Source organism: Tupaia chinensis, unplaced genomic scaffold, assembly GCF_000334495.1.
Source record: "Tupaia chinensis unplaced genomic scaffold, TupChi_1.0 Scaffold000293_1, whole genome shotgun sequence".
Lineage (NCBI taxonomy): Eukaryota > Metazoa > Chordata > Mammalia > Scandentia > Tupaiidae > Tupaia > Tupaia belangeri.
In genome coordinates, this window is record NW_006159778.1 from 570839 (window position 1) to 576115 (window position 5277).

Below are 5277 nucleotides of genomic sequence, written 5' to 3' on the forward strand. Positions count from 1 at the left end.
TGGAACAAAAGAATGGGATTATGCCCGCCAAAAAAAATATTTTACTGAATATTTAATAATGATAATTCTTAATATTACTTTTTATGTAGAATGGTTGGATGGCATGACAATGATCAGGGGGCTAGGGAAGGTGAATTTAAAAATATAGATTGTTTTATATGAAATGTCCCTAATATTGCTGTAATTTTTTCTCCAGGATGTTTAGCATGTGAGGATTACATCAGAAAAAGATGATTAGCTTTGTTTACACAGTCACCTTGAGCGAATGGAGCAGCAGATATCCCCTAGGGTTCATGTCTCCACAGATATCCCCTAGGTTTCATGTCTCCAATGTTGCAACTATGTATATAAGAACACATGTGTTGTTATGAAACAGGAGATGTCCTGCCTTTGCCATCAGCAGGTTTGTTTTAACATTCTAAAGACAAATTAATATCTATTTTAATTTAGAAAATAAATTGAGAGAGGAAATTTGCCTTCTAGATAGTTCCTAAGGAATATATGTACAAAGAGCAGAAAGTATGCTCTTTCTGAAAATCTTCGTATTAGAGACCCTGTGCTAGAGACGCTACAAAAATAAAATAAAACAAAACAGCAGGTACCATATCTGGGGGATGGAAGAACTCTGAGAATTTGGGGAATTTGTATTGTCTTACTAATATATAGTTTTTGGAGGAATAGTCAAGGTAGAATACACAAATGTGTAATTAAACAAAAATCGGTTAAACAAACTCTTAGAGAAAAAATAAATCCAATTTACCAGCTTTATCTTTGTTTAGTTTTTTTTTTTTTTTCCTGCTATAGGTCATATGTGGGGGTGAGACAGAGACAGATAAAGATAAGAATCATCCACTAGGAGGGATGGTCATGCGCCATCCCTTCTCCTTTATTTCTCTTCTTGGGATTTTGAGCTTCCACACACATGTGCTCGGACTGTTTCTTCAAGCCAGCAGGATGTTACTTGAACCACTCAGTCAACTGTGTGAGATTCAGCCACCTTAACCATTACACTACCTGGCTGACCTGGGACCAGCTTTAATTAAAATTATAAGACAAGAAAAGCATGTGATTCTTGAGAGTAAAAATAGCAACCCAACTGAGAATAAAGGAAAAACAGAAAAAGCACACACAGGGAACAAGATTTCAGTAGTTATGATATTCCCTGGACTTGAAAACATAGAAACTTTCATCGATAATTTAATAATAGCATTTGGGACATAGGAGCCACTATGTTACATGTATCATTAGTTTAAAATAAATTTTAAATTTTAGATAAATAAAACATGACATTAAGAAACAAATGTGATCATTTGAAAATACGTCTTTGTGATGAATTGTCTTTTGAGGTTGTCTTAAATTCATGAGTGTAGGAATAGATAGGACCATTGAGTGTCTAGGCCTTGCATATGATCTGACATCTTTATTGATGGGCCATCTGTAAGCTATTTCAGGAATTGTGTTGGCCAGAGATAATCTTACCAGAAATGACAGAGTAAGAGATTCCTGTTATAGTAGAATCTGAGAAATTTAGACACCTACTAGAGAAACATGTGATTCTTTTGTATCATTACTTCCTCCACAAAATGTGCAATCCAAGTTTTTAATGCTTGTCCTTCACAGAGACAGAATGAATAACTTTCATTTCTTGAAGGGAGAGAAGTATGTATAGACAGATATAGATAGTTGATAGAGACCACTAGGAAAGGGAAATTTCTAAGTCTGTTTTATTGTGTTAATCGTTATTCTCAGGTGAGAAAACTTCCCTAAATCCTTTTCTGAAGTGTTTTGTCTTGAAGGTGGTTTCTGCTATAACTCTGTGACATATACACTGTTGTTAGACTACTTTTTGTAGGTTTACCACTCCTACACTTCTCACCAATAGGAATTGGATTGTTAATAATGAAAATGTTAATTTCTAGACCTACAACATGGGTCAGGGTCTGGTGTAATGCAATGGATCTATGACTAGGAGTCTGAGGAATGAGACTCTAGTCATAGATGTATAGATTGATTTTTATCTGTACATCATAGATGTATAGTTTTTTTATCTGAACATCTCTGAGAATGTGAAGGTTTCTCAAACTTCTATTTCTTCATATCTAGAATAAAGTAATAAAGTAGATTACCTTTATAATCTGTTCCAATTTTATTAGTTCTCACACAATGAAGAAAAATTGTTAATTAGAACTACATGAATTAAGGAGCATACCTTTGGAAAAAAATAAGATGTATTTGGTAATAGATCTATTAGACAGTGATTAATGTCATAGATGGAATTAACAATAAAGTTAGAGCTATTAAATTTTACAGCTGTTAATATTTTATGTCACTGCATAGACATATGATGTAAACATTAATTTGTTTTGAAATTTTTGATTTTCATTATTGATTGCATGGTTAACATAATCAGTCATAAAATTATATTAGCTTTATTGTTTATGAATTTATAATGCTCAGGAAAGCTAAAAGCATTATTTTTGCAGTTGATAGAAAATAATAATAAATGCTTTGATCTCATTTTCCTGTATTTGTAAATATTAAAAAATACAGTTGAGAAAATAAAATTTAATTCAGTCATTATATGATTCTCTTGAGAAAATTTTAAAACTATGTTAGTTTTAAAATTTTAGATATTTGGGATGTATTTCCTAATAAACACATTCTTAAAGAAAGATTTTGCTTTATCTTCTAGACTTGATAAGTAGTCAGTCGAGCTTCTGTTTATTCACTCTCCTTAATATTTTTGTTTTCAGTACTAACTTTTGGATTCTTTTTTCTTCTTCTTCTTTTTTTGGAGAGGTTTTTGTTATAGGGCATGTGCTTGCCAGAAAGACAGAGACAGAGAGACAGAAAGTGAGAACTCATATCCCCAGGAGGGATGGCCACACCGCAATCCCTTCTCCTCCACTTTCCCCTCAGGATCCTGGGCACACACACATAAGCACCCGGTGTGAGTTTAAGCCACCTGGTCTGGGACTCGAACTGTGGTCGACTATGTGGGAGTCCAGCGACATAGCCATTATGCTAACTGCTGATCCCTAAGTTTCAGATTCTGACAAGAGAATCCATGTTACTGTCAGATAGAAATAAGAGTGGGGCCACATTTACTCAGGTTTCTCAGACTACCCAGAACTACAAATTCCACTCTTCCTGATTTTTCTGGCCATTTATAGTATCACTGTGGTAGGAAATATTGGGATGACTGTAATCATCAAAATTAATCCCCAACTGCACACTCCCATGTACTTTTTTTTTTCTCAGCCACTGCTCCTTTGTGGACTGTTGCTATTCTTCCATCATTGCTCCCAAGACACTGTTGAACCTAGTTGTTGAAGACAGAACTATTTCATTTTTAGGATGTGTAATCCAGTTCTTTTTCCTTTGTACCTTTGTGGTGGCTGAATCCTTCTTACTGGCAGCAATGGCCTATGATGGCTGTGTGGCCATTTGCAATCCTCAGCCCTAAACAGTTGCCATGTGCCAGAAACTGTGTATGACTGGGGAGTAGCATGTCCCTTGATTCTGACATGCTCTGCTTTAAAATGGTCCTTTCATGGATTCAACATAATCAATCACTTCTGTGGGTTCTCCTCACTGCTCTCCCTCTCTTACTGATACTTTCCCCAACCAGTTGTTGCTTTTCATTTTTGCCACCTTTAATAAAGTCCGCACATTGCTCATCCTATGTGTTCATTGTTGCTACCGTCCTCAAGATGCATTCAGCCAGCAGACACTGCAAAGCCTTCTCCACCTGTGCCTCCCACCTGACTGCAATCACCATCTTCCACAACACCATCCTCTTTCTCTATTGTGTCCCGAACTCCAAAAACTCCAGACACACCGTCAAAGTGGCCTCGGTGTTTTACACAGTGGTAATCCCCGTGTTGAATTCCCTGATATACAGTCTGAGAAATAAAGATGTCAAGGAACCAGTCAGCGAAATGGACACTAAAGTCTTTCCTAATTGAGCGGGTTATAATAGTGGACTCTATCCCTGATGTACAAATAGAGTGTTTGCAAAGATTGAGTTAAGATATCTTTTAAATTAATAGCGTTCAATGGAACAGAAATGAATTTAATTTCAAGATACTAAACTTGACTCTCTCTCAACTTATTGAAAAAGATTAACAATATCTTATCTTTAATATTTCATCTGCAAAACTAGGATAATTTGAATTAATGCATAGTCTGATTGTGAAGATTAAAAGATGTCATACTTACCATGTAGGATACCTTGTGTAACTCAATTAACATGAATTTTATCCCTTCTTGTAAGAGTTCCAAACCGGCCCGAGATCTCAATAAGGATATAAATTTTCTTATAAATTACAACTGGCAAAGATAAGATATAGTCTGCTGGGCCACTGCAGTGATTAAGTGTTGTGCTAAGCACTGTGCACTGAAAGCTGGATCACTAGAGCTGCTGTGGATCGAATCCCAGTCTGATGGAAAACATCAGGTACAAGTGTATGCAAGTCCCCTATTGAAGTGTTCTCTCTCTCTCTGGCAAGTACAAATGTCTTCTGACGATTAAAAATAATAAAACTGGACCTTGCGGCAGAAGGGTGGCTCAAGGTCCCCAGGAAGCAGCCCTAGAGGGACTGCGCTGGCGCCAAGCCCCGCGGACTCCGCTGGCGGGGAACGACTGACGCGGGAGCTTGCCTGGCGTCACAAAGTGCAGCTGGGACGCGACGCAGGATGCTGAGATTCCGGGCGTCCCCGGAGAACCCCACCTGCGGCCCGCCCTCGCGACCCCGGCTGGGCGGGTCACGCCCAGCGGCCGCCTCCCTCCCCCGCGTCCTGCTGCCCTGAGAGGTCTGATTGGTGGCCTCCTAGCGCCAGCGCCTGTGCCGCAGAGTCCTCGAAGCGCCGGCTCGCGCAGGAAGGACGCCAGGGCGCGCGATGGTGGTACCCTCAGAAAGTTATGGATAGAATACTTAGTATGGCTGAAGGCACCAAAGTGACAGATGGGCCAGTACATACAACAAGAGACAACTGATTGCCAAGAAGGGGTAGAATCATCCAAAAAACGAGTCATAGAAGGGAAGAGCAATTCTGTAGTTGAGCAAGATCATGTGAAAATGCACAGAACCATGCATCAGCTCACCAGGAAAAGGTTCAGCATGAGAGAGTAGCAGGAACTCAACCCTGAGCTCTGGCATCTCAAGTCAGAGTCGCTCTGCCAGTGATGGAGGCAGCAGCATTTCCTCTCAGGTAACAAAGGCGGGATCTGGAGAAGCTTCCCAATCAGAAGCTCCAGATAAACGTGGTTCAGCA

General features: G+C 38.9%; 1 long non-coding RNA gene across 1 annotated transcript in view; it reads right to left on the reverse strand.

Annotated features, from left to right (window-relative positions):
- Positions 1 to 2037: 2037 nt before the first annotated feature.
- The window catches only part of LOC102492409 (uncharacterized), a 9550-nt gene continuing 6310 nt past the window's right edge, over positions 2038 to 5277 (reverse strand). The window contains exon 4 of the long non-coding RNA XR_003549714.1: positions 2038 to 2099. This is a non-coding gene — a long non-coding RNA (uncharacterized LOC102492409). The remainder of the gene's footprint in view (positions 2100 to 5277) is intronic.